At 32.2% G+C, this 15440-nt stretch overlaps 1 protein-coding gene across 2 annotated transcripts in view; it reads right to left on the bottom strand.

Moving 5' to 3' along the window:
* The window catches only part of LOC149486903 (neuroglobin-like), a 109125-nt gene that overhangs the window by 81825 nt on the left and 11860 nt on the right, over positions 1 to 15440 (bottom strand). The window contains exon 1 of one of the 2 annotated variants that reach the window (XM_089697065.1): positions 9871 to 9965. The exons of the other annotated variant lie outside the window; for it this stretch is intronic. The gene's annotated coding sequence lies outside the window, so the exon portion shown is untranslated. Of the gene's footprint in view, positions 1 to 9870; positions 9966 to 15440 lie in introns of those variants that run through there. 2 annotated transcript variants of the gene reach the window in all.

Genomic DNA, 15440 nt, shown 5'->3' with positions numbered 1-15440 from the left:
AAATATTATTCTGGCACTTTTATTTATTTTGCACCACCATGCTCGACTCATCTATTTTCCTCATCTTTTCTGGGTTGCCTGGTAGAGATCGCTGCCAGCGATAAGGCCGCCTACTGTACATTGCTATATTATATTTTTAAGTTTGTAAAATGTATTCTATAAGGTGTACAATAAAGTATTTTTCATTCATTCATTCATTACATTTTTTTTATTATATACAAAATTTGTTTATCCGTTTTATTAGTTAAACTGAACAACTTTCACTAAGAAACTTAGGTCGAAAAAAATGTATAGAGTTATGCATTTTGTATGGAAAGCTTATTTTTTTTTATATTTCGTCCAAATTTCTTTGTAAAAGTTGATCAGTTATATAAACATGAAGTTGAAGATATCAATACAAAGTATTCGCAAATTTTGTGTACTGATAAAAAAAATCACCCGGTGTAATTTTCACGAAAATTGTTTCAAATTGTCATTTTTGGTACTTATTACGAATATTAAATTATGCATACGAATGATTTAATTTTTTAAAATTAAGTGGAGCAACTTTCCCTTAGTACATTTGTATTATTTACATATAGGATGACAGGATGCATTTGTTTGCACTACTAGACCAAGCCCTTAAAGCGACAAGACATTCGTAAATATCTGTTGTTGCTTTCATCACAACCACACAACCACGGTGTTTTCACATATTGTTCAGATTTAAACACACGCGTATATGTTTTCGTTTTTGTCGTACATTTTTGCGTAAGATCAAGTTCAGGCCGTGGCGGTCCCTTAGCTTTACATTCAAGCCGAATTTGTAACGTTTTATCACACTTTTTAATGAACGCCACATTATAATTATTGTTCATTTTAACACTCACAAGTAATACTGTTAACTACAGGCTATTTCAACACGTATTTTATAATTTTAATTAGAAAATTGCATGAATCGCGCGCGTGCATTGAAGTTGACTCGAGAGTCGAGTGTTTGTTTATATTATAGACGTGGCATTTGGCAACTGGCAACGTCGCAATCGCTGTCCTGCCGGGCGGTAAAAACGAACCGGCAACGTTTGCGGGTGCGGCGCTCCGAATTTTGCTACTTTTCCATAGAAAATCTTTTGTTTCACGCGCAGGGCTCTGGCAAAACCCTCTCTTTCACTCCTATTGGATTTCGTATTAGGAAATGTACTAAATCTTTTTTCATTGGAGCGCAATCGTGAGCGCTCCGCTTCGCGCGTTACATAATACAGTAGGTATTATACAGGTGTATGGGATGATGGAATGATGGATATATTCATGGGTATTAACAGTAGTTTTAAAGATTACGATTGATTTTAAATAGTAATAATTAATGTTAATAATTAAATTAAATTAAGGAGTATGATTTTATTATAATTATTTATGGGAGTTCACTGCACCAGCGCTCCTTAGGGCGAGCCGCCTCTGTTCTTCTCTTTTGTAATTTAAAATTGTTGACGAATTGCTTGGAATTGAAATGTATGAAATAATACTATCTTACAGTATATTGTACATAACTGCTAATCTTTAATCAATAAAAATAAATGTAGATATAAATAAAATATGGTTTGTAATGTTCTCTAATGAATATGAGACGACTCTTTGGTCCTAATTTTTGACGTGACAACGTCTTATAATTCCGATAGAGCCGGCTGCACGCACGAAAAAACATGACTCATGCGGCGTTACCTTGCTCTGAGGCGTTCCATGTAAGGCTTGAAGTGCAAGCGAGAGTGCGGAACGATCGACAAAGAAGCACAATCGGACGTTGTCACGTTCAACTATCGTCAGTAAACCGACTTTACAGACAACCAATTTTTTAATAGGTTTAAGAAACAAACTGGGTAGGTTTTTCCATGGTTTTTCCTAATTAACAAATTTTCCTGAGTAATTTACAACATTTGCCCAACGATGTCGCTTTCCTATTAGTTGATCTGTGTAATAAAGCCTCTAAACTTGGATAAACGTATGAGACCCTGAGATCAGTTCCTTCAATCTAACAAACTTCAGTTTTATAAGATCAGTATTAGTAATTTGATTTTATCGGAACTCAAACAAACAATACTTCATTATGAATTTCCACGGAATCTATAGAGAATCAACTGAACTATATTCACTTCAAGCTTCTACCGAGAAAATAGCTTTACTCTGACATGCAATATTTTCAAAGAAATCGCATAATACATTTATCTATATATGTATACTTATATTATAAGGCCGAAGAGTTTGTTTGTTTATATGCGCTAATCTCAGGAACTACTGGTCCGATTTGAAATATTATTTCAGTGTTAGATAGCCCATTTATCGAGGAAGGCTATGGCTATACAGGGTGTAATCGTTAAGTGTGCACAGGCGATTATTCCGTAACTATTGCAGATATCAAAAAACTTTAAACTGATATTGAAAGTACTTTACCCAATGAGTAAAATGGCCATAATAAATTTTTAAAAATAAAACGAGAAATATCTAAAAAATTCACTTGAAACCCTCCCATACATTTAGTATGAGATATGACTATCCCATGTACATGAGTTGATCCAAAAGTAATTATAATCAATATTAAACCAGGTCATTACAGTTAAAATATTTCGCTAGATAGTCTTCTAACTAGATAATATACTTCGATATTTTTTTTCCAAAACTTAGAAAAAAATACTTTGACTTCATCCGTAAAAACCCCTCAACGCGGCCATCTCTTCGCTATCGTCTTAAAATTTTTTGCTAAGACGGTGTTTTTTGTGCCGAGGAAAGAGATAGAAATAACTAGGAGCTAGATCTAATAAACAGGGTGGGTGTTCAAGCATTTGGAATGCCGATTTTTGAATGGCAGCCATTGCAACTGACGCTTTGTGATCTGGTGCGTGGTCTTGGTGAAACAACATTCAAGCCCGCAGTTTGCCATGTCTCTTTTCCTTACTAACCTACCGCAATCTTTTAATATGGTCTGTGCAGTAAGAGCCTAACATAGTGACTACCTTCTTAAAATATTCCACCAAAATTATTCCTTCGGCGCCCCAAAAAACTGCCGCTTTAATCTATCCCACTAATTTTCACTTTGAAAATCTTCACCGTCACTTTGGAAGCTCGCATCCAGGCCATTGATTGTTTCTTGGTTTCAGCATAAACATGGTGAACCCAGGTAACGCCCATGGTCACAAATCGTGACAAAAAATTATCCTGATCTTATTAAAAATTTAGAAATTCACTCTCTAAATGTCGAATCGTTGTTTCTTCTTTTCGTCGGGAAACATTCTGGCTCGCACTGTTCACATTAAAATTAATGTTAATACTTGGAAACGTGGCCTGTTGATATGATTTTTTTGTGATAACTTAGTGATTACATGAGCAAGCATAAAACAGTTATTTTATATTTTTATGTACACAGGAAATACCCAATTATCATTACTTTTGGATCAACCTAGTACATTTAATATGAAAGATTTTAGCTTTTTCTTTCTTTTTTGGTTTTCTGCTTAAATTACTTCGCAAATTTGAAGGGAAGTTCATTTCGAAACTGCAAATAGAGCTCCTCATTGTACTGCACAATGAGGACGTCACTTCGATAATCTGCTATGAATACAAAATGTATGGGAAATAAAATGTATGGGAGCGTTTAATGTAACATTTTTGGATATTTCTCGTTTTATTTTCAAAAATTTATTATGGCCATTTTACTCATTAGGTTAAGTACTTTCGATATCAGTTTAAAGTTTTTTGATATCTGCAATAGTTACGGAATAATCGCCTGTGCACACTTAACGATTACACCCTGTATACATATCATCACGCTAAGACCAACAGGAACGGAGTACTGCGAGTAAAACCGCGGGTACATCTAGTAACTCAATATTAAGATTAGTCCTGGGATATCAGCAGTATTATTTCCAGTGTGGGAAAGAGATGGCGCTACATCACTACATAGTATAAAACAAAGTCGCTTTCTCTGTCCCTATTTCCCTATGTCCCTTTGTAATTTGTATGCTTAAATCTTTAAAACTACGCAACGGATTTTGATGCGTTTTTTTTAAATAGATAGAGTGATTCAAGAGGAAGGTTTTAGTATATAATTTATTAGGTTATAGACAAAGCAGGCGAAGCCGCGGGCGGTAAGCTAGTAACCTATATAGCGCTGTCATTTTTCCACACTGGAAATAATACTGCTTTGAGATTATAGTGCGGGAGCTGGACGTGTAATCCAGTTAGTAACTCTGAAAGGAATACTAATTGAATTAAAATCCAAGCTTGCATCTCTATAATGGTTTTATCCACGAGGAATATTAAATTGATTAATTATTTAGAAGGATTTAGCTGATACGTGGAAGGATTAGATTGCATAGAGTAAGCCGTATATGCAATATACTTGAGTTTAATTAATTTACTAGCGAGAATAAAACCTATTCTTGTTACTTTTAAATTATAAGTTTAAATGTACCTACATTTAGGTACTATAACAATGGCAAAAATAAATTTAACATTATAAAAAAGACATAAGATTAAGATTAATACATTAATATTCATTTTATGATATTATATATAGAGTTTTTTATAGGAAGAAAGGAATAATAACTGGCGTTATTCCAATATATTTTGTGGCTATAATTATATCGTTACTATAGTCACGCAAATCATTGATAACGGTGAAAATTATTATTTCATTATTTCAGTTCATAATACTTACGTCATTTTCAATTAGGTAATATATTTGAATATTTTTTTTTTGCGATTTATAAGAGGGTATAAGAGCAGTATTTTTATGATAACATTACCTTTGTATTTCGGCAAATATCCGAACATTTATTAAAATCATGGTCGACCTTTAGGCGTTTTTCGGACAATGAATGAGCCTTTGTTCTGTTGGGAATGAAAAATATATTTAAAAAAGTATAATTGTTACTGACAAATGACAATAAAGGTTTTTGATGATTACTCATAAAAAAAGACAAAAAATTATTGTACCACTAGCTTTCCGCCCGCGGCTACGCCCGCGTTTTCAAAGAAAAACACGTTCCCGTAGGATTTCCGGGATAAAACCTATCCTATGTCCTTTCTCGGGTATCAAAATATCTCTATACCAAATTTCATGCAAATTGGTTCAGTAGTTAAGGCGTGATTGAGTAACAGACAGACAGACAGAGTTACTTTCGCATTTATAATATTAGTATGGATTGTAGCCCCTAACAACATATAGTATACAATTAAAATAAACTAATATTACTATTATATATGCAAAAAAACTGTTTATCTTTATTTATTACTAGCTCTACACGCGGCTTCGTCCACTTTGTAGAAAACATAACAAATTATAATATACTAAAACCTTTCCTAACGATCTAAGCATACATAGGTACGAACAGACAGCGACATCTACTTTGTTTTAAACTATCTATATATAAAAAAATTATTTATTAAATAGTATATACTTAATACTATGTATGTATATTTGATGTGTATGAATAAACCAGGTTTATCGCTCGGAACTGAAACAAATAAATTATATCTAATAACGGCATACGTTGTTATGTCTTACCCTTATCACTTAGGGGAATAAAAAATACTTTACGACTAATTCTCAGAACAACATTTCATAGAAATCGATAGAGCCATTTCGGAGAAGTTGGGGTAAAAAAATGAATTATGTATGTACCTTTGTATTCATCATTTTGACATACCCAAAATTTATATATTGATTTCATACAGCTAACCAGAATTACCAGACAACTTATTATGTTTAGAAATTAATGAAAAATAGTTTGGAAAATCCAAAAGTGCACGCCTCATAATTTTTTTTTAATAATTATTTATTAATTATTATTTTTGTTTATTTAATAACAATTAAACCACATCGAATCAGACCCTGAAAAATGAAAGGGTTCTATTCCTGAGCATACTCAAGCGTAAGAGAAAAAAAAAGACTCGATTAGTAAAGTATTTCGGTCGCTATCGTGTTAACAAGAAAATCCTCCGCACATACAGACACACGGACGTCCAAGACAGAACTTTTTTAAACTGTTTTTTAACTAGTTTAAATAACAAAAATGACATCAAAAATATCATGAATGTTAAAAATAGTGTTTTTTCTTAATATGTGTGTGTATGTATTATCTTACAAGTGCAATGTATGATACATAAAGACATTTTAAGTTTGAAAAATCAGATGTTTTGCGCGAAGTGACAGTAGTACCCACCTCAACGCTTCGCTTATGAGGCGTGCAATACATTATTTGAAAACAGCAATAACTGCAGACATGATTGTCGACTCTTCACTGTGTCCTGTAAAGTGTCTAGATGCTAATATTATAAAGCTGAAGAGTTTTTTGTTTGTTTGTTTGAACGCGCTAATCTCAGGAATCGTCCGATTTGAAAAATTCTTTCAGTGTTAGATAGCCCATTTATCGAGGAAGGCTAGCTACCTACATATCATCACGCCAAGACCAACAGGAGCGGAGCAATGCGGGAGAAACCGCGGGGAACAGCTAGTGTAAGTATAAAATCATGTTTTGACGACTCAAGCACCTTCTAAAATTTACAAGTAAATGTTTTTCTTAATTATTTCACAAGTAAATGTTTAGGTTTGACTTGATAAACAGTTTCACTTTTCACAAAAAACATGACTTTCCTAATAGGGTAATAAATAAACAATAAATCCAACCAATTGCGAGAGACACCTCTATATCCCTTAACATGTCGCTACTGAATCTTAACATATAGATTTTACGAGCACAATTTATTGGTTGTGGATCAATTTATTTTTCATTTCATTGTACAACGGCTAGACTTAATCGATATTAACATTTGGCGTTAATTAAATATTCAGATCATTTTTATTGACGATAAAATGAAATTGAATGTAATCCATACTAATATTATAAATGCGAAAGTAACTCTGTCTGTCTGTCTGTTACTCAATCACGCCTGAACTACTGAACCAATTTGCATGAAATTTGGTATAGATATATTTTGATACCCGAGAAAGGACATAGGATAGGTTTTATCCCGGAAATCCTACGGGAACGGGTTTTTCTCTGAAAACGCGGGCGAAGCCGCGGGCGGAAAGCTAGTTTTCTATAAAAGGTTAACGAGCAAAACCACAGACAGAAGGTACTATTGTTGTGTATATGTTACGCCCAAAGAGCGAAAAAATAGCTCACAACGCGTTGTAGCCACAGTAAAAGACCACAAAATTCGCGTTATGGCTCTACAAAAACGCTTACAATGTGGTATGGCAGAAAGAAAAGCCATGTGACGCGATCTGAACATTATTTTTAACTTTAACTATTTTATAAATCTGTTGTATGTAGTGTGTGTATGTGTGTAGTAAATATATATCACACGATCTCCATACCACATTAATCAAGAAACATAATCAAATATGAATTGGGAACATGCTCTATATCAAGCCTTTAAACCCACATCTACAATATGAAATAAACAACCCCTATATAAATCAAATCGAATCCACATCAATATCAAATATTACCTATTTGAAATTCAAGATACATATTTACTTCTAAAATAATTATTTGAAAACCAAACAATGTTATTCACTTAAACAGATATAGAATATTGCGTGTATTTTATATTTACGCTATCACAAAATTCGATTACTCAGCCACAGGACAAAGAACATCGAATAAAGGAAAAATTTAATAAATTATTTACATACAATAATGTATATTTTATGTTATAACGAAACGCAGAAGTCACGAAGCTTCAGTTCCCAGGGGATGTTGCCACATACACGTTCTGTTTCTTCAGATTTGTATTATATTTCTTTTACAAGTCATGTTTGTTGGGGTCAAAATATGTAAGAATTTAAATTTGTTATGGAAATTGAAAATAGCTTTTGCGTTTGAAATATGCCGTAAATTATGATTCTATTCATATTTCGAGATAATATCTCCAGGTCCTCTTATGAATTGAGTGTTATTGCGAACGAATTTAAATACTGTTTACTGTGAACAAAAATTTAAATTAAAAAAAACTGATATTTACGAATATAGGTTCACATACAATAGAGTACAATGTAAACAAATGTAATTTTACTAAAGTAAAATTTTCCTATGCGAAAAATCAATATAAGTATTAAGATTGTTGCTCTCTTTACTTATTGTTAGATTTTTCATACTAAACATTTCTTGTTTATTAGTTAAATTAGCCCGTTTTCATTGTCTTATCGCATACACTTAAAAGTGTAGAGTTATTCAATATTTGGACACTTTATAATACCACAGAATAGATTACAAACTTACAGCCTTGACATTACTTCGACACAATACACAAATAAAACAATAAATACTTCGAGAATTTTCCACACGTAAACTGTCATAACCAATTGCTACTTTACAAGAGCCTTGAATTTACAGACAGTGAAAAAATCCAACAAAAACATTACACTAATTGTTTAAACCCTCTTTCATTGCAGTAAAAACAAATACTTTTAAATACTATTGCTCTTGCTAGTAAAGGAAAAACTAAAAACCATTTAAGGTTGGCTTCTTCTTCTACTGACCACCTCCTCGGTACAGTGGTTGACGCGTGAGCGTAGAACCGAGGGGTCCTGGGTTCGATTCCCGGTGGAGACGAAAAAAAAAATGTCTCGGTCTGGCAGGACACAGAAGGCTGATCACCTACTTGTCCCTAAAGAAAAATCGATCAGTGAAACAGATGTATGAATAATGCCTCTGCCCCCTACCCCACTACGGGGACACGGGACTTCACTTTTTTCTTCTTCTACTGTTTAAGTATTATACTACTATTACTATTAGGTATATAGTACTATTTAGGATTATGCATCCCTAATTGAAAGAATAGAACATAGAATGAGTTATTAAGTAAATTGGTAATATCTGTTGATCTATTCTGATTTTATAAAGCTGAAGAGTTTGTTTGTTTGCTTCAATGCGCTTATCTCAAGAAATAAGTATGGGATGTGAAAAATTATGTCCCTGTTAGATGGTCCATTTATCGAGGAAGACCGTATATCGTCACGCTTAGACGAATAAGAGTGGGGCAAAGCAGCTGTAAAACCGCAGTGCACATCTAGTAAGTCAAATGAATTTACTTTTGCATATCTCTCATAGCTACTTTAGCTACTAATTTAATTTATTTAATATTTAATTGCCAACTAGGCAATGCAATTAAGTATTAAATAGATAAATAAGTACATATTTTATAAAGAAGCCAACGACGGATGTATCCTTATTAAAATTTTCATGAAAGACGACTATGACGACACTATACTTGGTATTTTGTGTACTATAGTAACTAAATTGTCCTCTAACTATTTCAATGTGGAAACAGCAAAACTAAACATTTTACTTTGACCTTACAACCGATAATTGATTTTGAATTATCTTTTTCTAAGTCTCTATTTTCCGAAGAAATCCATTTATAGAGGAAAAGAAAACACAGTAAAATCTAATCGGTCGAACGACTTTGGAGTTTTTGCGTAGTACTTTAATGATTTCTATATTATTATCTAGTTTTGTTTGTAGATAAGGAATAGAAATAGATGAATGACTGGTTGAATGTATGGAAGTATTTCCAAAATCAGTAACAAGGTGGAGGTAGAGACATGAGTTCAAATAGTAGAGTTTTACATAAAATAACAATTGAATAAAATCTACATTTCCACTAGTATTACTACTAGAATCTTTAAAGAAAAATGCAAACAAAAATACAAAATAACGAGAGAACCGACCCAGGTACTCCGTTTTAAACCAATTATAACCATTGAATCTCAAGGACGATTACCCAGCCAATTAAACTAAAGCCCCAACCTCACTATTTAAATTAAAAATGTTTGTGAAGCTTGTACGCAGCAAACAAACACGCATGTTTCATCAAAACAAATGGACTCACCCCTACTACGACACACACTTCACTTGTTACTATCGAGTTAGCATCGAGTTCGTATCGAGTTATAGCGCACGATCGCGATGGCTGACGGGTCGGCCCTCACTGGCCTGGAGACGAGGAGCTACAAAGATAATGCGACTGAAACTGAAATTACAGACGCGGTAGTTCAATCGTTTATCTTTTCAGTAAGAGCGAATCATTCAGCTAAATTATAAGAAAACCCTTAATACGTAGAGCGTCTCTTTTACATGATATATGTCAAATTGAAGTAGAGAATTTCATGATTGAGAATTTGAATTTTATACGTGTAATTTTAAAAATAGATTACCATAATTTCACTATTATGCACGGAAGCAATTTAAAATACTATGAAGTGTAAAATAGGACAGAAATGAAGAATTCTCTTAATCTACGTAAAACATTTATAATTTATGATTGATACCCCGAATTTATTATAAATATTATCACAATCAGAACCGCTTCAGTCAGAAATACTCCCAACACTATAATTAACCCATTTCAAAATAAATTAAGACAAGATCGTAATAATTTTAAGGCCACGTGTGAAAGCGTAATCCATTATGATTTTGTGTAAATAAACATACCACGAGATGTATGACGTACGTTATAAAATATTATGAACGTTGAAAATAAACAAAATCTTTCAATGAAGATGGTCGCGGATGCGTGGAGTCTGTGTGGGCATACCTAAAGTTTTCAAAATAGATAAAGAGAGTAGTACCTACTTCAGTACAATGACACTATGTATATGATTTATGAGTAGCCTTTAGTTTCATTTACAAAGAAAACTTGTATTACGTTAATGTACGTAAATATCGAAAATGTTAAAATAAAAAAATGATCAAAAATTCCGTCATGAATGTCGTTTCATCGTCGTGGTTTAAGAAAAAATAAAAAATTATTTAGCCTTAAAACTATTATTTATAATAAATAGTTAATACATATCCAAACTTACTCTAAAGCCACACACAATACACTTAATATTATATGTACCTGTATATATTAATACTACTTGGCGCGTCTGTTTTTCAGCCCCACCGTATAATCTTTGACCACGTTTCCATCCCGTTTTCCCAGCACATTTTCCGCACCTATCTCTTTCGCGATTAATGATGACGTATACGGAAAGCTCAATCAAAGTTCTTGTTTTAAATGTCAAGTCAGCTATTTCCCAGGTTTTCTTACTATAATGTAATAAGAAGTTTACCTTTTTATGCCAAAAATACGACCTTGATAAAGTTTCTAATTTTTTGTAACCTAATTGTAGGGTAAATATGTTTCACGTCTATTTCATTGATCGATTTTGTTCTATAAAATATAGGTAAGTATCCGGAAGCTTTAAGTATCCTGGTGAACCGAAACAGTTTTCCTCTGTGTATCGAATCTAGTACCACCTAGTTCTACTGATTCGCCGTTAAACACTGGAAATAGGCTCGAACTCTAATATTTCTGAAATAAAAAAAATATTACTTCCTCTCCAATGTTGTTACAGGTTCATTTTGCATGACAAATTCATCGATGAAATATGAAAACAGGTATACAACAACAATACAACAATTTATTTAATATTTTACTAATTTGATCAGAATTAAATCTATAGTTAAGTTCCCTTGAGTGAACTCAAACAGAAATACGTCTCTTAATTTTTTAACCGAATTGTTCTTAACGAATTGTTCATTTTCTTCTAACTTTTCCTATATCCTAAGGTTGCCTGGAAGATATCGCTTTTTAGCGATAAGGCCGCCTATTTGTACCGCTCCAGTGTATATTATTATTGTTTGATTTTGTTATGTTTTGTGTGTGCAAATAAAGTGTTTTTTATTTTTATTTTTATTACGTCTCTATGACCCACTCGGGTATTCGAGTTAGTTTTAATCAAAATGTATTCTGATTGAAACAATATTGAGTACAATGCAAGTGATTTAAGCAATCCTATCATTTCATATCTACACATTGCTATGTTAACGCACGCATTCAGGTGATTTAGTGATGATTATAATCTTTACTAATATTATATACCTAGATGAAGAGTTTGTTTGTTTGTTTGAACGCACTAATCTCAGGAACTACTGGTCCAATTTGATAAATTATTTCAGTGTTGTTTAGTCCATTTATCGAGAAAGGCTAATATATCATCACGCTAAGACCAACAGGAGCGGAGCAATACGGGTAAAACCGCGGGGCATAGCTAGTTCTTCTTAATATAATTATTACTCTATTACCATGGATATTGGTCGAATATACGAACATATAAGTATTTCGTAGGTAATGAGCTAAAGCTCGCTACAATGAGAAGATCGAATTTCAGCCGAGCCTAATAATCACTAATTTATTATCATTATTAAAAATGTAAATAGAAACAAAATGGCTTCAATTAAATAACAGTATCAAGGTTTTCCATAAAAAATATGAACTGAATATCCGTGAATATAATTAAAATTGATTGATACGTGGTTCGAATCAAAATCCTAAAGCATCTTTACTCTGCTTCAGCACCGTCTTAATTTAATTCAAACGGAGGTCCCTTGAGTGTGCTCAAACCTTTAAGGGTCACTTGCAACGAGGATACAAAGTATTTATTTATTTATAGAAATGGTGTTGAAAAGATGTCGAATAATATAAATTCTGGATGAAGTGTGAAATCTTTATAGGTGTATGGTTAAAAATGTCATTGTATTTTTGTTTTAACCAATTTTTATTTACGTATTTATATCAAAATTGTTTATATTTAAGTGCCTATCATAATATAGGGTGTAGAGCTTTCTCTGCATTATTTATGAACATATGCCTTTATAATAAGTATAGATAATAATTAAAAAGTCAACGAAAAATCAACAAAAAGCACCATCTGTACTTGTTAAATAATACACGGTAATCACTCAAACATTTTTTATTATAAAATTATTCCCGAAAAAGTTGAGTTATTCATCACGGTTGTTAAAAAACAAAAGGGTTCCGTAACTTGTCAAGGATTACACGAAGTTTGTAAAGTATCGCCGAACGTAATCCTATCAAAAGATTCGTTTTAACAAGCTGCTACAATTCGGTGCTTCAAGCCGATCATTCGGAACAAATTGGGTCACACCAGTATTGTATTATAGATAAAACACATTCACATGTATGTTTTTTTTTTTTCATTGAATGACAGCATGAAGGCTTCATACGTCCCCTCTGTAATAATAACTGCATATTCTACTAATATTATAAATGCGAAAGTTTGTGAGGATGTATGTGTGTGTGTTTGTTACTCTTTCACGCAAATACTACGGGGACCGAATCCAGAAATTCCGTAAACTAAAAACCTCACGCTGCCCACTCCGACGGGCATGGAGGTGTGGCTTGAAGGCATGCTATATATGCAATAGCTTTACCGCGGCAGTCCCCGAGTGCCACACGTCTTTTTTTTCTATAAGGGGTGTACAGATATCGATTACCAACATTCGTGTTGCCTATATTAAAAACGAATTTGTTATCACACCATAATGTTCACTATAGTCATTTGTATACAGTATAATTTCATATCCCAGCAAGCACATAAATTGTATATTAACCAAAAATATATACAGAATTATGACTTGAAGTTATATTAATTATTTAAATCGTCACTATCCAAATATAAGTACTTTATAAAGGCATTTGCTTCATCAAATAATGCTAACTGTTATATTATGGTTACCAAAAAATTGTTACAATGTCAAAAATCTTAAATAAACGTAGGATAATTCTAAATTACAGCTTCTAAAACAGCTTTCAAACTTATAGTAATACTATTATCTTATATTGGTAATTTTAATAACGTTACGCTCTAAATAAGCATAAATAAATTATTTTATAGTGCCTTTGAACGTATGTTGGTTTTTTAAAGAATAAAAGCTTTATAATAGTCCATTATTGTGTTAATTTAATACTAATCCTATATTAACATTGAATTTATAACAATTATTGCTTTTGCTCCGTTTTCTTTCAAATCTATTCATCTCTACAGTATATAGCTATATATTGATCGAAATAAAAGTATTGTTAGAACTATGAGTAATAATAACATCGTAATTTGAATTTGGTTAATGGATAAAAAGGCTTTCAAGTTTCAATAAAACTACAAAACAGGCGGATTCAAATGAAAACTTAAAAAGGAGTATACTGATTTTATTAATAATTGTAGTAAACAAAAAAAGATTCTTCATCGGCATCTTCATATTATGTTGGGAAACGCTTTACTTTGCAGGGCATGTTGGTTCTGAAAAGAACAAGCAAGTTTGTTTTTTAAATGGCTTAATTAAAAATCTTGGCTTATTTATTTTATACCAAGTTAATTACGGTCCCCTGATAAGCTCGATAAAAATCAGTCACTAATACGTATAATGAGTTTAAGCATCATAACATATTTCCGAAGTGCTGTTATATGGCTGAACATAATAAGTGTCTTGTATTACACTATATACGAGCTCTAATTTTTGTGACAAACCATATTAAAATTAACAGCACTATTATGCTATCGTGAAACGCCTAAAGCTTTAATTTCATTTGTCGCCATTTGCTTTCCTTTTCCTATCTTACAAAAATAATACAAGTTACTAAGATCTGACTAGAAAGGGAATGAAATCATTTGTATTTTGTACCAATATCTTTATAAGGTACTTTAATTGTTAAAACTATTACTATAATCAAAATTTTGTGATATTTGTTAAAAATAGGTTATGTTTTATAAAAAAAAAATATACTAATAAAGTATATTAGCGAGGGCGCGTGTATTCTTTCTCAATAACATGTATATTTCACCCGACAAACTGATGCGCGCAGCTAATTTCACTCAAAACATTCAGAAATACAGGCGGTACTTACCCATCATTCAATATTAATTTTCACATTTAAATATGTCAAGTCCACATAACGTTGCACGATCAAAAACAGATCAATATATTTTTAAAATCAATAAGATTTTCTTTTTTACAAAGGATTTACAACAGTTAGCATTGTTATGAAATTTTAATAACAGATTGTAATTTTAAAAGCTATATAATGACTGTAATGAAGTCGCAAAAAATGTCATTTGTTTATTCATGTGCTCATAACTGACTTAATTAATGATTTAATACGATAATTATAATGCTATTAAATTGCCTTTATATAGCTCAACGCTGTCTAAAGGGGGGGCCCAAATTTTACTTATAAGAGTCGTATAAAAGAAATACAGCCGATATACGATTTGGTTATAATGCTTTGTACATGAACTCGTGCTATCATAAGTTTGTTATAATGGTGTTTTGTGCTTGCTGGGATAACAATATTTAGGAAACAGGAAGCATTTCTAAACCAACGTAGTTCGTAGTAATCCATGTTATGTTTTTTGGTAATTGGTTGTACATTTAAAGCTCTATATTGTTGAATATTTGATACAAATGAGAATAAATAATAACGTCATAATCAGTTTTATTGGGTTAGTAGGTTAGCAGGGGTGAGAATATAGGAAGGCAAGGCTGAACTGAAATTGGTACTGTTGTGCAGATAATTATATTCCAATGATAAAACAACAATAACAAAAGTAACAAATA

Source organism: Colias philodice, chromosome 7 (assembly GCF_061535455.1).
Source record: "Colias philodice isolate Cphi_HAF_F1 chromosome 7, ilColPhil1 Martin Lab GWU primary, whole genome shotgun sequence".
Taxonomy (NCBI): Eukaryota; Metazoa; Arthropoda; class Insecta; order Lepidoptera; family Pieridae; genus Colias; species Colias philodice.
The sequence above is the reverse complement of the archived record's forward strand: the minus strand, read 5'-3'. Positions and strand labels throughout refer to the sequence as shown.